The 20473-nt window shown below is 36.1% G+C and overlaps 1 long non-coding RNA gene across 21 annotated transcripts in view; it reads right to left on the bottom strand.

The window, feature by feature from the left end:
* The window catches only part of LOC103350594 (uncharacterized), a 663701-nt gene that overhangs the window by 80502 nt on the left and 562726 nt on the right, over positions 1–20473 (bottom strand). For 16 of the 21 annotated variants that reach the window (XR_011387767.1, XR_011387764.1, XR_011387765.1 and 13 more), the window contains 4 exons: positions 19309–19390; positions 18465–18560; positions 17995–18106; positions 11958–17165 (listed from right to left, as the gene is read on the bottom strand). The exons of 1 other annotated variant lie outside the window; for it this stretch is intronic. This is a non-coding gene — a long non-coding RNA (uncharacterized lncRNA). Of the gene's footprint in view, positions 1–4817; positions 5027–11957; positions 17166–17994; positions 18107–18464; positions 18561–19308; positions 19391–20473 lie in introns of those variants that run through there. 4 more of the 21 variants (XR_011387766.1, XR_011387768.1, XR_011387777.1 and 1 more) reach the window with 1 other exon arrangement.

Here is a 20473-nt window from a genome sequence, read left to right on the forward strand (position 1 = left end):
GAGAGAGCTTCCATCACTGGTTCACTCTCCAAATGGTCTCAATGGCCAGAGATGGGCCGATTTGAAGCCAGGAGCCAGGAGCTTAATCCAGATCTCCCATGTGGGTGCAGGAGCCCAAGCACTTGGGCCATCTTCCGCTGTTTTCCAAGGCCATAGCAGAGAGCTGGATGGTAACTGGAGCAGGCAGGACTCAAATCGGCACCCATATGGGATGCTGGAGCCACAGGCAAAAGATTAACCTACTGTACCACAGCACCTGCCCCAAGAAGGTCTTAATGTTAATATATTATCTGCTGGTTCAGAACTACTTCCCCAGGAATTTCTCCATAATCAATCCAATGTCAGACACACAAAGGAATAACTCATAGTCCTATATGCATTAAGGTAATACTTCTCAAACTTGAACATTGGATGAAATCACTGAAGTATTATTTTTAATTATCATTTAATCATTTGATAATGACATCAAATATTAACATTTGACCTTGAAATATTTGGTTCCTAGTTGATTTACTCCCTATATTATATATGAGGGTACTACACAGGTTTGCAGAAAACATGAATTAAAACACATGTTTACTTTGGTGCAAAAATGTTTTGAACTGTGTGCAGTGGTTTCCTGATATTTTTATTTCACAACTTTTTGGAGACAACACATTCGTGTGTGTGTGTGTGTGTGTGTGTGTTTAATCTAAACTGAAAACATCTTTCCACTTAGCCAATAAAGACAGGCTGTGTGTAAAGGCTTCCTATGGAATGTGCACAATGTATGAAATAGTCTTGCTAAAATGGAACAAGAAGGGAATCTGACAAATATTTCAGCCAAGCCCTCAGCTGACAGGAAATAGGAGAAAAGAGATGCATCACTATAGACACTGTAAAAATGCAATCACTGAAATGCAGAATGAGGAAAAGACTAGTCACCCAGTTTCATCAGCACATAAACTGCAAAGAATTAAAAGGAGAGGAAACTTATAGATTGAAAGAGCATTTAAAAATTTATCAGCCATTCCCAACCTCATGCTCATTGTCATGAATCCCTTATTTTTTTTTTTTTGCTATTAGTACCTCTGTTTTCAAGGAAAATAGTATATACATGTATGAATATAATGTCTACATTTGAATTAAATGTGGCGAAATGTTAAAAATGTTGAATTTTAAAGCTGAAAATAAATTATAAATAAAAAAATGTCAAGCAATATCATGCAAAAGCCCTCATTTGAATCCTCAAACAGCAAGCAAAAGAAAAAAATGAGGCAATCAGAGAAATGTATAGATTTGGGACATTTAATGATGTTAAAGAAATACTGTAAGTATTTGTAGGCATAATAATGTTTCAAACACACTGTTTATATTTTAAAGACAGGTATTGAAATTGCTATAGATGCATCCTTATTATGTGATATTTGAGTTTGCTTCAAAAGAATGCAGGAAGTTACGGATAAGTGAGTTGAGCCAAATCCAAATTGGACATAAATTGATAAAAGTTAGATAGTTGAACCTATATGTTTGATTAGCATGTGGAAATTCATTATACCTATCTCTCTAATGTTTATATATTTAAGATTTCCATAATAGAAGTTTTTAAAAAGGAATGCTGTCAATTTAAAATATATTTTCATTAACATTAATGTGAGTAGAAAACCCAACGAAAATGTGCAAAAATACAGATAATAATCATTAAAACAGAGAGAACTAATTCAGTAATATTTGGAGCACAGAGGGAAGGAGGTGGGTTCTGACTAGTGTTACTGAGGTGCACTACAGATAGAATAAGTCTTCCAGAGGAGAGCCCTCAGGAAGAATGGCAGGATAACCAGTACAAAACCAATGTATTTGGATTATGTGCCAATAGAAGCTTAGACAAAAATGACTGGTTAGAGAGTAGAAAAACTATTCCCCTTCTTACTTTATTTCACAGATTGAATTCTGAGTCATCTCTTTCATAGATGTGCAGAAAACTTTGTAAGATAAAGAGGATGTATGGGGGAGGTTGAGGGTAAATTTATCAAAAATCACTGCTGCAGTATTCAAAATAGCACTTATAAGAGTTCTACAAAAGATTCATGAAAAAAATGGTATCAAAAGATGTTTATTTGGGCACCAAAATTGAAATTTATGAAGTTATTTTCATAATGTCAATTCTCCATGAAATTTTTGAAGACTCCTTATATTAGTCTTTATTCTCAAAGACTGAACCTTTAGAACTCAAATGGGTATTATTTGTTTACAAGGCCCACATTTTTAAATTCATTTCCTACAGATTGATGCCCCATTTGGAATCTTGTTACTCAAACCGCTGTCAATATTTTTCCTTATATTTCATCAGGTTTGTTTAAGTGGCCCGGAACTGTGATATACTGGCCAAATTAATTCCATATGAGTATCTGCTTCAAGACTTGAGTGCAACCTTTACCCTTTTGTTGGTCCATTCCTGATCTTGAACTTACTGGAGTGTGTCTGGATTATAGTCAATTTAAATCCATTATGCAATCAATAATTGAACTATGCTCCTAAGATGCATTCTGTTTAACACTAAGGGAACAATAACACAGCTAGACTCTTATGAAGTGTTATGAAGAGCTGCAGTCAAGTGGAGACTTTTTTTCATTCTGGTTAGAGTATTCTGTGCCATTTTAACCTTGAGCTGAACAGAACTGTGAATAGTATATAAAATTCCTTTATCTTTGTTGTTTCAATGTTAAGAGGCCTTATTAACACAAAGACATTAACAGTCATTGGGTCAGTAAACATTTAATTTTAATGCTTATAATAAAATAAAAAGATAATAACTACCATTGAACTGATATTTTTGTCAATTTGCTTGGAGCTTTATACAGCATTACATTTATACACAGTTTCATTATTTTTTTGGCATTCTGGCATTGCACGAGATCATCCAGCCAATTGCTCCCAGCAAGCCCACTGATTTTGTCTACAGACTTCTCAATAGCAGTGAGCGGAGTTATTGTAGCTTTCACAAATGTAGCCAGGAGTGGGCTGGTGTCAACTCCTATTACATCAGGAGAACATCTTTTTCCAACTCTACTGTAAGTGACATCATATGGTAGTTTAAAATGGCCATGGTGGGAAAATTTACACTTTAGAAATCAGCAGATTTATTTTTCCCCCATCATAGAGCCTGTCAGTAAACACTAACACATCATTCCATATATCTCTCTTTCATTCTTCAAGAAGAAATGTTGTCAACAGGCATATCCTTCATGGCCCAGGTATTTTTGCTGCAAAGAATTTTTTTAGAGGTAGAAACTGAATTTTAAGCATATAAATGGAAAGGAAAGAGTCCAGCCTCAGTGAGCACACCTCTCACCCAGCCCACTCTCAGCCACTCACCAATTTGTTCCATTTCTTCAAAGAACAGGGCGAGGAAACCCTGGTCCTTTGGGCATTCTCTCCATGTCAGTGGGAGAAATACTAGGTTTCAGCAAACTATGGCCTGTGTGTGCGAAATTTCCCAAATTCCTGTTTTATTGTATGCATTTTGTTGGAATACACTCAGGCCTATTTGTGTGTTTTCTGTCTGTGTCAGCTTTCACACCTCAACAGAAATGCTGAGGAGGTGCAACACAGATTAGAAGCCCTTGCAAAGACAAACATATTTACTATCTGGCCCTTTAGAGCAGAAATCTTCCACATATGGCAGGGTCGTGATGTGCTGGGTATAGGGGTAATGCTTTATTTTGGATGTAGCTTATGCAAGAATATGGTGGGAATAAGTTCAAAATCTTTGTCTTTCCTCAACTTCAGAGAAATAAGCTATTTCTCTCAACTATATCCTTATGTATTCACGAAGTTCCATCATGTAGGGAGAGATATTAACCATTATGTCAGAAAAACATTCATGTATTGGTTCATAGAGGCTGGGATACCTAGTTACTGTATCAGAATCTCTATTCAATCATTCCTTCATTTATTCATCTAATAAATATTTATTAATGGACTATAAGAGTTCAAAGGCTCCAGGGGTATATTCTTGAATGACAGGTGGAGTATATATTTTAGTGGGAAAGAATATAAACATAAACATGTTTGTTTACTGCCTAATATATAATCAAGAAGTGATGAATAGCATGAAGAAAATTTACAGCAGGAAAGATTTTGAGCAATGAATGAAGTGTTTTTAAAATACATTTGGAGAAGTCACCCCTAAGTAGATAATATTTAAGCAGCAGCAAGACCACTGGAAATTTGCAAGGAGGATAAGGACTTGAATTAATTTCCTTGGGCCAGTATTGTGGCATCTTTGGGTAAAGCCACCGCCTGTGACACCAGCATCCATATGGGTACCAGTTTGATCCTGGCTGCTCCACTTCTGATCCAACTCTCTGCTAACGATCTGGGAAAAGCAGCAAAGGATGGCCCAAGTGTTTGGGCCTTTGTTTCCTAATGTGGGAGACCTGGGTGAAGTTCCTGGCTTCAGCTTAGCCCAGCACTGGCTGTTGCAGCCATTGGGGGGAGTGAAATAGTGGCTGAAGATTCTCCATCTCTACTTCTCTTTAACTCTGACATTTAAGATAAACAAATAAATATTAAAAATAAAGAAAAAGAAAATCTTTCAGATATATTAAATCCAATGAATAAGGTTAAATATTTTTCTATTCTTTTTTTAAAAAAATGCATTTTTGAGATAATATATTTTTAATTTACATTATAGCCAAAGGCTTAACCCTCCACTAAATAGTTTAACATATAAAAAGTAAAGAGACCATAGTTGAATAGGAAAATAGACAAGGATTATAAGTAATAATAAAAAAGATATTCAATGTCATTAATAAATTTTAAAATAGTCACAATGCCATAAAAACTAAGATTTATTTATTTTATTTGAAAGAGTAACAGAGAGGGCGAAAGATATCTTCTTCCATCCATTGCTCCCCCTAATACCTGAAACAATCAAGACTGGGCTGGGCCAGAGTACAGAGTTAGGAACTCCGTCTTGGTCTCTTACATGGGTGGGAAGCACCCACGCCATCATCCACTGCTTCGCAGGTGCATCAACAGGAAACTGGAACAGAAGAACAGAGTAGCAACTGCTTGAACCAGGCACTCCAGTCAAGTTGGGGCTCAACCTGCTTCTTTTTTTTTTTTTTTTTTTTTTTTTTGACAGGCATAGTGGACAGTGAGAGAGAGAGACAGAGAGAAAGGTTTTCCTTTACTGTTGGTTCACCCTCCAATGGCCGCTGCGGCGGGCATGCTGCGGCCGGTGCACCGAGCTGATCCGAAGGCAGGGGGCAGGTGCTTCTTCTGGTCTCCCATGTGGGTGTAGGGCCCAAGGACTTGGGCCATCCTCCACTGCACTCACAGGCCACAGCAGAGAGCTGGACTGGAAGAGGGGCAACCGGGACAGAATCTGGCGCCCCGACTGGGACTGGAACCCGGTGTGCAGGCGCCGCAGGTGGAGGATCAGCCTATTGAGCTGCGGCGCCGGCCTCAACCTACTTCTGAGTCACAAAGCCCACCACAAGGTCGAGTCCTTAATCTTTTTTACAAACTTTATTGACTATTAATAAACACAGGTGATTTCCCAATCAGTACAGCTATAGAATTTTTTTAAATAAATGTTTTAATTACAGTAAACTTAACTCTCCCTTCTTCTTTTCTTAGATTTCACGCTAAGGTTTTAGGGAATACACTCTACAATTTCCAAACAAATATCCTTGAAAGTTTTTCCTGCTGTTTCACATCCAAAACCACCTTCTCTTACTAATCCAACAACTCCCCATGATGCCCTGGGTATTGCGAATTCAGTATCTACTCCAAAAGTTATGTTTCTTTCTTTGTTCTAAACAAAGGGTAGATTTTTGAACTGACTGAAAATTTCCAATTACAACATGCAAAAGTAGCTGGTTTAAAAAACCAGCAGAATTCACGTTCCAATGAACATTTTGGCATTTTAGTAGGGTCTTGGTGGTGTTCCCTGTCACATGCATCTGCCTGTGACCCCAAAGGAACCTTTCAAAGTCACTAAAATTTAGGGTATATGAAAGTACAGGGAGATATGTGAATGGGCTGGCAGACATTTCTCAAATCAAAGAATAAAAGTGCAAAGCTGATATTTCTGAGACTTAGTTTTTGAAATCTAAATATTGAATGTTCTTAATTGCAACAAAAGATGACTCAAAATGACTTAAAAGTATTAAAGAAACAAGGAAATGCTAGTTACCACGGAAAGTTTTTTTGTTTATATATATATATGTATTATATATATATATAAAACAAGCAGATACATATCATATTGCCATTTTTTTTTCATTTTAAAAATGCTGTGTATAACCTCAACTGTATTTTCCTTAGTGTTGAAATGAAGATAAAAAAGGTAAAAAAATGAGGACCTGGAAGTCTAGCTGCCCACGATGTGGGTGAGCTCTGCTGGACTTCTACCTCCCAAGCAAGGCTTTTAGGAGTGTGCCTGGGGAGTGTGGAAGGGTTAAAGTTTTGTCTGTGACACTGAAATTGAGGCCAGCTGTAGGTCATATTCACGTCCCAGTCACAGGAAAATGAACCTGTGAGACAGAACCTAATTATCTGCTAAACCAAAAGCCAGTCTCAGTTCAATAACTTACGACAGAGCTAGCAGCCAGATATAGTGTTACCATGGCAACTTTGGAAAAAGCTCCACTGCGGTTGAGAATAAGGAGGAAGGGAAGGAGACTGTAACCCTAAATGTGCTGTAGCTGTTTGATCTCGGACAAGTGGGTCTGCTTAGAAACCCGGGTTATTCTATACACGCCTACCATTGTCTACTCACTTTAATATCTACTACAATTACTGGAAAGAAAAAATGTGACCACAATGTCCTCTGGGCTTAAAAATTATTCACGAATTAATGGCACAAATGGGAATTAATTTTAAAAGGAAAAACCCAAGCTTCCTCTTTCTCCTTCTCCATGCCATTCCCAAATACAGATAAAGCAAGATACAAAGGGTGAGGGATTTCGAATACCTCATCAATGTAGCGATAGTGTTTGTGTTCATGAAATTCATTATCATCGTCTTTCCTCTGCTTCCGAAATGCTGAGATATCTTTAAGGGAAAAATCAGGGAAAAGAAGCAATAGGATTTGCTTCACTAAGGGGTAGGTTTAAAACTAGAGAGTGGGTGGGGCTGGGGCTTGGGATCCTTTTTGAACTCTGCCAAAACTTTCCAGTGAAATAATTTCCAGGGATATTGAGTTATGGAGAATCAACCATTAGAGGAGGAGAAGTCCTGTTGGGTTGGTCATTTTTCTTCTTGCCAGTTCATCTTTGTAGTTCATTCTGAAACAGCGGTCGATTTCTGAGTATTGAAGATGGTATGGCTTTACACACAATTAACATGAACACTGTGACAGCAGCATCTCACTAAACGCACTAGCAGCAGAGGAAACAGGAGCTTACCCTCCTGTCAGGTGTGTTTAGAGGAAGAATTCAGAAGCAGATTCCTCTATTTTGTTGTTGCTGTTTTGGCTTGTTTTGTTTTTAGTCATTCCAATGCAGACAAATCCGGCTAACGCTTGTCAGCTACAATTATTGGGTTTCAACATATTTGACAATTTTGATGTGTCATTAATGATGTAAGAAGACACAGGCAGCACACAATGGCATCACTTGGGTTTGCAATTCCACCGTTAATACCAGATTTGAATCATAAAGATATCGTGGATAGGAAGAAATATACAGGCACAGCAGTTGTGTTCCTTTATGTGTACCTCAAACATTTTGGGTTTGGAAGGGGAGAGGAAGGAATCAGGAGATGAATAATATCCTTTTCATATGCATGAATAACTTTGCAGTAATGCAAATGAGAAAACATGAAATGGAAAGTAGGTTTCTTCTAGCAGAAATATGACTCAGAACGTAGCCTGGAATTTGCCAATAAATTAGAGTCACTTGCGATATCTGTGAATTTTCTTTAAGATGTCACATCTTTTAAAAACACTTTATCCTACCCTATTATATCATATATTCAATATATAATTAAGAAAATAATGGAAATCCACAACTTCACATTCCTTTAAACTATTATGATAAATGCAAGGGAGATCTAAGACTGTAAAAAGATAAAAGGCAGGAGTGTGTGTGTGGGTGGGGGGGTAGTTGGTAGGGAGAGTTGGCACAAAAGCAACACCAAAGGGGAAAATGAATTTTCTGATTAATTTCCAGGTAGAAGTAACCTAACCTCTATGCATGACCCTAACTTAATTCCTTTTCAAGTAAATGGAAATCAGAAAGTAAACCCCTTTCTAAGACAGATGTTTCTGAGATCTAATTATTAAAAGGCTTGCAAAGATGCCAACTAAAGCAATGAAGTCCAATAAACTCTTTGGATCCTGTTACTCCTAATATCAGTTTTCTCCTAATGATTCCTCTTATATGAATTAATTAGTTAGGAAAGAAAATGAAGCAATTTTATCAGAAAAGCATCTGAAAGAGCTATTGATTCAAATGCTTTTTACATTTTAATCTTATCACACATGATTAACTTGCAGATATGAGCTTGGTAAGGATGCAAAGGATGCAAAGCACTAAATTTCATTGGATTCTCTCTTCCATTTGAATTCCCAGGAAAGATACTGGAAGCACTAACAAAAAAATCATACTGTTTATCTCATAATGTGTTTAGTTAATGATTTTGAAGAGCTGTGCCATGACTTCACATAACCTGGCATTTCTAAACTATTCCATTGCACATTTCCTTTATGATCATCATAAATACTTCCTATAAGTGTGGGTAGATGTGTGTGTGTGCATGGTGCACTCACATACTTTCCTTATTCCTGTCATAATCCTAAAATCCAGGAATGAGAAGTGTATGAAGCATATGCCCTATTCAGCATAAAGGCTCTGGCATGTTCAATTAACATTAAACAAATATGATAAAATAAATTGAAGTCGAAATTAATATTGCAACTTATAACAATCTGTTTATCATATGAAAACCTTTAACGTGCTTGTTGACTGAGCAAATAAATAGACTTATATGCTAAAGACCAATGACTTGACTATCTGAATAAAAACAAAAAGAGAAAAAGCGGAGTTGAAAGAAACAGAGGGGCAGAAAGAAAAGACTAACCCCTATGCTATTCTCAATTAACTACATTTCCATCCCCAGGAAGGTAAAGGAAAAAAAATACAGAAATAAAATAATCATCATTGGATATAACATTGTAAATGAACTGGAATATATGAGAATTTAACCTTTAATAAAAATGGAATCACTTATATCTGATTTCTACTTTCTCTCCTTTATGTTTGGCCACTGATTTCTGGCCTTCACAAACTTTTGTTAAAATGGGTCTGAGTCTTGGTTTCTCACCCTAGGGAAATTCATGAAACTCTTCTCTCAGCAGTAAATTACATAATGCTACTCTTAGAGAATGTAGCTTATAGATTAAACAGTTATCCTTTGCTTTAGTTGGTGATTTGGAATGTCTGAACCTCTAGAATCTTCCACCTGTTAGTTATCTAATTGATGTCTCGTGCAGACATGGGAAACTTTCCAGATCACTTTCACATCCTGATAAAGGACATTCTTAGAAGAAGGAGATTGGTTAGGGATTTGAGGGGATTGGGAATTTATTTCAGGCTTTCTCTAGTAGGTGGAAGGGATCATAACCCTTTGGTTATGACCCTATGTCTGCATACTCATCTACTGAGTATCTGTTATCCACATCCCTCCCCACACTGTTGCAAAAATAGGAGTGAAATATGGAAATGTCACTTGCCTACATCCAATTCTCTCCTCTCATTCTGGCATCCAGACTCTTGACTACCCCTGCTTAGAAAGTTCCATGGTGTCCTGCTGGATGAGCAACTGCCTTTAGATCACACCCTTCTCTATTGTATGGTTAATTTTTATAAATTCTACCATCTAGGTTTCTAATTTAGACTATTATTGCTGGCCATGCTCCTTAGAAATTAAAAATAAAAACATTTTCTTCCTGAGAGCCTAACATTTCCAAACCAGAGCACTGTGCTTTGAGCATATTGTATGTACTTTAAGTTTTTCTTTTTTAAAGATTTATTTATTTATTTATTTGAAAGGCAGAGTTATAGAGAGGCAGAGACAGATAGAAAGAGAGGTCTTCCATCCGCTGGTTCACTCCCTAGATAGCCACAATTGCCAGAGCTGAGCTGATCCGAATCTAGAAGCTTGGAGCTTCTTCCAGGTCTCCCACGTGGGTGCAGACTTGGGCCACCTTCCACTGCTTTCCCAGGCCACAGAAGCGAGCTGGATCGGAAGTATAGCAGCCAGGACTTGAACCAGTGCCCATATGGGATGCCGGCACTGCAGGTGGCAGCTTTACCCGCTGTGTCACAGCATCAGCCCCAATGTGCTATTAGTTTTTTAAAAAAAAATTTAACAGGCACTTTAATTCTGCTGATGATATTCTTGATTGTTTGTTTCCTCCTACTGAAGCCAAGAGTATCATTGCTCAAATGAGTAGAGAAAAAATAAAGCAAAACGTGTGACTAGGGAACCTTGGTTTAAATTTTTCAGGAAGCATTCCATCACTTTACAAACATGGCTGTTTCTATTCAACTTTCTAACCCTGGTCCTCTCTTGTCCCCCTATTCCCGCTGCCTCCACTTTTTTCAGGTCATTATCATCTTTCCCAGTTAATGCTCCGAATCACTATAAATAATTGTATAAAAGCATATTTATTACCAGAGTACTGGTTTTGCTAAGTTTTCAAAAAAAAAAGTGAAATAAATTCAATATTACATCTATGAGTCAAATGGTTAAATCAATCATACTATAGTGAATACATGATAAAATATGAGATACGGCATTCACTTAGTATTTAATAAATAAAAAGCAAGTTACAAAGAATTATGAAAGTCTTGGGTATATGCATGATGAGAAAGATTGAGGATATATGGGTATATATTTTATAACAATAGAAGTCGTCCAGGTGATGGGATTAATCATTGTTTTCATTTTTCTATTAATCTGGAATTTATAATTTTATAATAATGAACATTTTCTTTCTTTGCACAGTAAGTTTAACATATTTTAAACTAACTGTTAATATTTAAATTATGTGAAAATATATTTAATTTGCTTCAGCTGATTTGAGACCAGTAGATTCAGTGACATTGGACTAGCAGGTTTAAATCCATCTGTAAGTAGTAACACTGTCTTTCCAGTTGCACAGGAAGGGATTACAGTATTTTTAGGATATCAATCAAATGAACAGACAGAAGTTTTAGAAATGAGATAAGTTTAATAAATTAATATCATAAAGAAATTTATAATCTTTGCAAGTTAAATGTATTATTTAGGCAGAAAGCTGAAATAAATGTCCCTATACATATAGTTCTGCTTCATTTATTATAAGGTGCTTCAAAATTTTTAGTTCCATTGTGACAAATTTCCCAGGCTTCCTCCAACATCTTTTGTTTTATTCCTTTATGTTTTTTAAAGATTTATTTATTTATTTGAAATGTAGAGTTTCAGAGAGGCAGAGGCAGAGGGTGGAGGGAGAGAGAGAGAGAGAATTGTCTTCCATCCACTGGTTCATTCCCCAAGTGGCCGCGATGGCAGGAGCTGCACCAATGCAAAGCCCTCATAACTGACCTCTCATGGCTTTATAAACAGAGGAACATATACATACATGTGTGTTCCCTGTCTTTTGCCGTGTGATATTGAGCATTGACTCAGGACTCTGATAGCAAGAAGTCTTTTTCAGATGAAGATTCTAGATCTTACATCTCTGGGCTTATGAGCCAAAATATAATTTTCCTTTATACAATTAACCCACCTCTGGTATTCTGCTATAATAATGAAAAATGGGCTAATACAAGTGGTTTTAAAACATCTCTTTTGCAAGTCTTATAAACACTACAGCATCCTTTTCATCAAAAGAAGAATAGCCATACAGGAATATGCAACCTCAGAGTTCAGATTAGGAATTCAGGTTAGGGGACCATGGTTTAATCTCCATCTTCTTCTTCTTCTTTTTTTTTTTTTTCCTTCCTGCACATGTACAATAGTCTCTCTACATGTCTTATAATACTTTTTATCTTCTCATTTTACCATTCCTTACCCAACTCTTTGTCAACAGAGCAATCTGTCAGTCACCTAAGACATATTACAAAATGCACCCCTGTATTCTATACCCCAGACATAGTAAATTGTAATTTATAGGGATTGAAAAATGGTCAGTCTTCACAAAGCTTATAGTAGTTCTCCTATGTCCTATGTGTTGGGGTCTTAAGCCATACAGACTGCAAACAGAATAACTTTGCATCTCACAACAACCTTGCATCTATCTAAAAATAATTAAAAGCTACCAATGGCTACCACATTGTAAAATTGTACAATTACTAGGACAGACCCACGAACAATGCAGGTCCTTTACAAACTGAACTCATCATACCCTTCAATAGGCACACAACTTCTAACTGTTCAACAAATGTTTCTTGTCTTCAACAAGATTCTAAGTTCATATTGTATTCTTCATCTGCCTAGCATAGATCATGTTTTGTAAAGGAGTATGAATGAATGAATGAATAAATGAATAGAAGGCTAGATAAAAACTAAGGGTTGGTAGTCTCTTATCTGTAATTGCCTGTAATTCCATTTGCTACTGGGTATTTACAAAATAATGAATTTGCAATTAAAAAGTGTTCCCATTTAAAAACATGATTTGAGACAAAATTGGGGACTAATAATAAATAACAATAAAGATGAGAAATCACTACCAAGTATTATAGTATCATCCCATACTCAATAAATCGAAGGCAGTTTTTACTCAAATTCTTCATTATTATAATGTTTAAAAGAGCTACAGCTTTGCTGAATTTAGGTCACTCTTGGAGAAGGATCAAGCAAAAATCCTAAATATTATAAATCAAAGAAATTAAGCTGCCACTTGAACCATGCAAATTCCAGGTAGGAGTGCCTGCCTGAGCGCCAGCGACTCCATTTCTGAATCAGTTTCCTGCTAATGTGCCTGGGAAGCATCATATGATGGCCTGTTCACTTGGGTCTCTGCCACTCAAGTGTGAGACCCATACGGAGTTCCTGGCTCCTGCCTTTGGCCTGGTCCAGCCCTGACCGTTGCAGGCATTCGGAAAGGGAGGAATGGAAGATATCTGTCTCCCTCTCTGTCACTCTGCTTTCAAATAATTAAATCTTTAAAAAAAATTTAAACAATGACAGCTCCTAAAAGCCCTTAAAAGAATTTAAAAGTGTGGAGTTAGCCATGTGTCTTGTATATTGAATGGTTGAAAAAACTGATGCAGTAAATGTGTGGACCCACCTAACGTGATTAAGTACTTGTTATTCATCACTGGCTCCAGAATACTTAATAATCAAAATGATTTAAGGATTTATTTACTTTATTTGAAAGAGTTACAAAGACAGGTGTGTGTGTGTGTGGAGAGAGAGAGAGAGAGAGAGAGAGAGAGAGAGAGAGAGAAATATCTTCCATCAGCCAGTTCACTTCTCAAATAACTGCAACAATGAGGAATGGGTCAAGCCAAAACAAGGATCCTGAAACGCCGTCCTGGTCTCCCACATGGGTGGCAGGAGTCCAAACTTGCAGACTATTTTCTGCTGCTTTCCCAGGCACCTTAGCAGGGAGCTGGATTGGAACTGGAGCAGCCAGGACTTGATTCAGCCCTTAATTGGGATGCCAGGATCACAGGCAGTGGCTTAGTCCACTATGCCACATTGCTTTCCCCTGAGACTATTTTAAGAAAATAAAAACACAAATGCTTTTCAGAGGATTCGAAACCTCCTTGATTGAAGTTCAAAATTACTCCAAAATTTATGCTATTATTAATCAATGCTTACTTATACAGTTTGTATTTTTAAATAATAGAACAACTCAAAAGAATTTTGTAAAACTAAATAACAGTTGCTTCTATTAGCATTTTTAAAACTATCTATGTAGAGTGGGCATTTGGCCTGGTGATTAAGATATCGGCATTCAACATCAGAGTACCTGGGTTCAAGTCCCAGTTGCAGCTCCCAATTCTAACTTCTTGCTAATGTGCTCTCTGGGAAGTAGCAGGTAGCAGGGTAAGGCAGGGAGCTGGAACCCTGCAACCAATATGAGAGATCTATTACTGAGGTCCTGGCTCCTGGCTTCCGTTTGCCCTGATCCCAGTTATTGCTGGCATTTGGGGAGTGAAATAACAGATGGGAGGTCTCATCCTCTCTTTTTCAGTCAGTCTCTCTGCCTATTAAAAAAAAAAAATCAACCTACGATGATTATAATAAAATCTGGCTTCTTAGTGTTTTTTTTTCTTATTGAAAATTTTAGAAATCAATTTTTCTATATAAGAATGAAGAAGGAAGTAAGAATATGCTTTTACAGCTAAAAGAAGTCATGATATAACACTCAAATAATCCTCTTATGACCAAGAAAAACCCAAATAATCCTCAAGTAGAAACAAGGAAAGGCTTGGAGTGGTAACCCAAGATTTGTGAAATGAAATTGATTTCCATTCAAATCAGGTCCTTTACTCTTCTAGAAAATGTCAAGGTGTCAGCTTTGGCCATGAAGACACTGTGATTTATGGCTGAGACAAAACGATAGTACCATCTGACTGTCTGGAGCCATGGTGCAGTGTCTGGAAAAGCTGCCAATGACGGCCATCTCTTTTTTTAACCAATCAGCATGGTTTAACTAAGACCCAAGTCCTTTTTCTCCCACCTTGATAAGGAAACGACAAAATGCAAACTGGAAGATTTACTTTGTGAGAAACACATGAGCTTTGGAGGGGAAGTAGGCATCAAGTTTCCACAGAACAAGTTACACATATTATTTATGGCAATCTATAGATCAGTCCTTTAGAAACACATATTTATAATAGAACCATAAACAGATGTTCCAAATATGACAACTTATTTTAATATACTGGAAACCCCAGCATAATTTTGTAATTTGATTAATTAGTAAGAATTATGAATGTTAAACTTTCAAACTCTCTAAATTATATTTACAGCTTTGCTCATTTGCATCTCAAAAAGTAAAATGTTTTATATTAGAATCATTATTCATAGGAAATTAATCTTTTTCTCATTGTGAGAAAGATTTCTAAGTTGTAGTTCCTGATTGTAAAATGTAAAAACAGCTCTAGTCATACCATGATGAACAATGCTAAAAAGTTAAAAATAAATGTCAGAATATAAAATTTTAATCATGTAATTGTACACACATACATATATATATATACACACACACATATACATACACACATACACCATTGTCAGAAGAGAAGAAGGGAATTCATAAGTGAAAAAATAAAAGATTTCCAAGACTCATCAACAAAAGCGTCCCTAACTCTGGAGGTGAATGTGGAAAGAATATAATAGAGTGACCTATTTATATAACGGTTAAGCAGAATAAAATCAATATCACCTCTTTACCAAACTATTTCTAATAATGCTAGGTAATATTTAAAGTTTTGCATTCCTAAATGACAACAAATGGTGCTTCCTCATGTGTATCACATGTTAAATGATCATGAAAAACATTCATAAGACATAATTAATCTCAATATTCAAGGTTGAGATTCATTGCAACAGATGTTTTACAGTTTCCATGCCACATAGAGCACTTTTGGCTGAATTTCCTAATATTGTCCACATATTGATAGGCACCACTAAGTTTACCAAGATAAACATTTGAGAAAAACCTATACAATATAATTGTACTGAGCATTTAGAACTTTGTAGTGGTTGCTGTGAACTCTATTAATTTTTTCCTGCTTTAAATTTCTTTCACTTTCTGTCATTGAGAGACTCATACTTCATTGTTAAAGTTAGGTTAATCCTACATAGCCATCTAATAAGAGTAACCCTTATTTGGACTAAGCAGTGGTTGTACAAATGGGCATTTGATCAAAATAGAGCCAGTCCCAGGCTATCTGGTACTGAACGTGATGTAGAGATGAAGAGAAGCTTTTACTTCTGGAATCACAAGGTATAGGAATGCTGCATTATGCAAATTTGGTCATCTTTGTCACACAAAGAGGGAGCCTAGCTGAGAAGGAAGTCAACACAGTGAAGAAAGGGAAAGAGTGAGGGTGTGATATACAGAGGAAGAGGCAGAGGCAAGGGAGAGAGAGTACAGAGAATGTGGGGGTGGTGTAAGCAGAATGGATGAATTAATGAATAAATATTTTGAGTTGAAAAACTTTCATTTATACATGAGTGAGTACCACTCATATAATGTAAGATTTCTCTACAGTGACCACAAAGAGGGTCACTAGTAAGGCCAAGTTTCTTTCTCCTTACAATTTGTTACAATCGAATAACAAAGAATGACAACTTTGCTTCCAGTATCTACATTAATTCTAAATGAAGTTATTAGTGTGAAAAAAAAAAAGTGTGCAAGAAATTTCCATGAGTCAAGGCCATTCTTTTCCTTTAATGTACTCCATGAATATTCTTTATGTTAACACTGGAACTAATAAAATAAATATTCTTATAGATGTGGGTATTTGAGGGCCAGTGCTGTGACGTAGCGGGTTTAGTTACTGTCTGCAGTGCCACCATTCCATATGAGCAGCGGTTTCGGTCTTGGCTTCTCTGTTTCCAATCTAGCTCCCTTTTAATGGCCTGGGAAAGTGGCAGAAGATGGCCTGGATGCTTGGGCCCCTGCACCCAGTAGGAGAACAAGAAGAAGCTTTGGCTCTTGGCTTCAAACTGGTCCACCCCTGGCTGTTATGGCCATTTGGGGAGTGGACCAGTGGAAGGAAGACCTCTCTCTCTCTACCTCTCCTTTCTGCAACTCTGCCTTTCAAATTAATAAATCTTAAAAAAAAAAAAAAAAGATGTGGGTATTTCTTACAGGTGCATATGTCTCACAGATAGTTAAGTAAAGGGCAAACAGAATGTTCTAACTTAATAAATAATAGATAAGGTAAGAATCACATTTTTAATCTTTCAAATTTAGAATCATATTGTCTTAGCATTTACCAACAGCTTGCTTTTTCAGAGCTCCTTCATTATATTTATTCAAAACACTTTAAATCATAGAGTTGTGTGCAAGGAAATCAACTGGAAATAATCTTCAAGTTGAGAATTCTACTTCCAAAGCAGGATGAGCCCTTCAGTTATGATATATCTAATTTCTAACAACAAAAATACATGATTTCTTTGTTGTTTTCAGGCAGTGGACTAAATGGCCCTCACTCAGGTACATCCTATGGGAAGAAAAAACATTTTTTAAAAAACACATGATACAATTTCTTTGAGAGTCACTTTTTCCTCACTAACTGAAAAAAGACACCATAAATTAAGAGTACAAATTTCATTCTTGGAGAAAGAATCTTAAAGGTTGACATTTCTTTGAACAATTGTTTCAGAAACCCTTTTTAAAGTACATTTTCATTTTCTGGCATGGCTTGAATTGAATTCTAAACTTTCTGCTGTCTTTCCTGTAAGCCTCTCTGGTGAATCTAAATGGGCTTCCCTATATATTTAGTACATTCCAGAATTCTTTGTCACAGTGCCTACTTTGCTTTATTATCAGAGAGCAGCCTCGGAAGTCCAGCAGCCAGTTTGTTTTCTGCCATTAATAAAGAGTCTACTTTTTTTCCCCTACTTCTTTGAAGAAGTTGAAAAGGCTCCATGTTGGGTAGAGGGGGGCCAGGAAGAGAGGGAGAAATGGAGGGAACTGACTGTGGTCTAATCCCCCAACAAAAAAATGTTGTCTAATGGAGAAACCTCCTCAAGCTTTACAAGTGCTCAGGCCGGGCTTATAGTGTGATTTTTGACAGAGTAGTAGCGTAGCCACAGATTGGTCCCCTCACTCCCACCCCTTATGATTAAAAAGTCTACCATGAGAAAGACTTTACATTTCAAAATTCCATAAAGCCAAATGCTGCAGTTGGCTAGGGTTTGAACACCACCCAAATTTCTTACTGTTGATGTTCAGAAACTGTAAAAACAAGCACAACATAAATCTACAGCTTCTCACACTTGACTTATACGTCTAGAAAGATACACAAGAGGATTTCAAAAAAGACCTACCAATTTAGATGTATAAATATTGATGGTGACTCATGGCCTAGGGAAAGCTAATTCAAAGGCAAGGAAAGATGATTCCATAGATAGTCACTGGGTCTCACAAATCGTCAGACACCTACCAACAAAGAGGGAGAAACTTCTTAGAAAAGAGCAATGGTTACATCTGCCTATACAAAAGAACCCAAAACATCTAAAAGTCCTATCTGGCCAAGAGAAAACCCAGGAATTATCATTTGTATGTACACATATACCTAACAGATACAGTTTGCAATTACTGTTATACTTTTTTTTTTAGAAATTAATGATTAAGGTTAACAAAATTTAAAATCAGGTTACTTATATTAACAATGAAAAATTTAGTTCACCTTATCTGAATTTTTCACTTTTAAATTGTCTATAAAATATGCATAGAAGTAGCTGACTGATTATATGAAATGAAACTATTTAATCTTAAATTCATTAATCTCAATTACCTTCATGTCCCACCTGCTTCCAAAATTCCACAAGTAAAATATTATAGGCAAGTTAACATTGACTGGTAAAGCACTTCATATTTTACATAGAGAAACCTGGAAGAAAGGAGCATTTAATGAAAACAGAAGGTAACTCATTTAAGAATTGGTATGGGTGAACTTATGAAGATATCTCCATTTTTATGCTGTTTCTACCAAACCTTTTAAGAAATAAAGATGTGTATAGAAAAAGTATATATTTATAAATATTAATAATTGATTATATATTTGGTCACTGACATAAGAACAGTACACCTAGTGATGATATATAGACAATAACACCTGTTTCTGCATACTAAATATATATATTTGCAGAACTGGATTAAAAAGTCTATTTTTCAAATGTTTAAAAATGCCTATGTTTCTAAAAACTTCTCTATGTTAAGAACTTTGTTTTTCTTTTCCAAATGCACTCACTAAGGGATCAGTGGGATTTGAATGCTAAGTTAAATGTCTAGTAAAAAATTAAACAAAGGAATCCTAGCAATCAAAATGATGCCTGCATTTGCTGCCTACAGAAATGTAGGCTGCACTGCATGTGTAAATGGCAAGAAAATTTGGGCGTTAGCTAACCCTTCATGCACTGCACTTCTCTAAAGTCATCCAAACATGACAGCTTGTGAAGCCATTTGCATATCTAAGGTGTATTAGACCAAGCCTAGGCCCGTGTACCAGCACACCCTTTTGAAGAAGAGCTTAAGGTAGAATATACCTTTGGTAATTTCATTAGTAATTAACTTGTACTATAATTCTCCTGAGATACTTATTCCTCTTCTAGCCTAATATGTCACTGATTTAAGAGTACCTCTGCACCTCTTCCACAGCTTCACTGGAATACTGAGGTATTTAAGACTTTTCTGCTGAGAAAGATGTTGATCCCTTGAACTCTGAAATGAAATATAATCATATTTAGATTTGGCAAAATTCCAGAGTAGTTTCCTTGATGGATCATAAAATGATTTAAAAAAATGCCATCTTGGAAAATTGATGTTTTTCTTACCAAGTTAAAAGCATGAGTATCACAATATTATCAGAGCAATGCGAAAGAAACAAAAGAAAAACTAATACTTCCTTGGTCTTTAGTAGATGTTGAGAGATATAAAAAGAAAAAGAGCTTGAAAGTTCACGCTAAATTAGCAAACAATACAAACAAAAAAGAATCATGGTGGGGATATTATATTTATGTAAAACAGTGATCTGCTATTTCAAAATTAAAATGCACAAATAAGCTGGTGTCAGAAAGGAGGTGATTCCTCATTTCCACTGCACTGAGCAAGCTCACATCGGCAGCAGACAGCCCCTAATATATGCGTCTGGCTCAAGCTGGTCTCCCAACCAGGAAGCCATCGAATTGTTAATATCACTGCTTTTTTTGTATGCAACACACATCATTTTCACGCTCTTTGTTGTAGATCTCTCCTTTTATTTTAAGCTTAGTATCATCTGATTTTCCAAATCATATTATAAAGCCTCAAAACAATTTTATCCTGTGACAGCTAAGATAGAAGTGCCGAAAAGGCATCATCTGTCAATGCACATATAGCATAAAGTAGCTTATATAAACATAGTCACCTTTATATCTACACACACCTTTATGGAGCAAGGAAGAGAAAAGCTTTATCAATGTGATCATAAAAGACAGTTTACATAGGTTACATAGAGAGGGTTAAAAGATTGCAGGGTTCTCACTAAAAAAAATATGTATTTTATATTTTTATGGTGAAAATAAACATTACCACATTAAAAATTCAGCTTTGGTATATTTCATTTAAGAAACAAGTTAATATAAGGTAGGTTTCATAAATATAACATAAAAATAAAATATATTAGAAATATTCAATATCTGACATCAGGAAGAACCAATAAAAATATCACTTTCATTATTTTGGAACTAAACTGATGGAATATTTTATACATGTTATTTATGATTGTGTTAAAAACAGGTGTCAGTAAACATATACCTGTGTATA

Source organism: Oryctolagus cuniculus, chromosome 4 (assembly GCF_964237555.1).
Source record: "Oryctolagus cuniculus chromosome 4, mOryCun1.1, whole genome shotgun sequence".
NCBI classification, from domain to species: Eukaryota; Metazoa; Chordata; class Mammalia; order Lagomorpha; family Leporidae; genus Oryctolagus; species Oryctolagus cuniculus.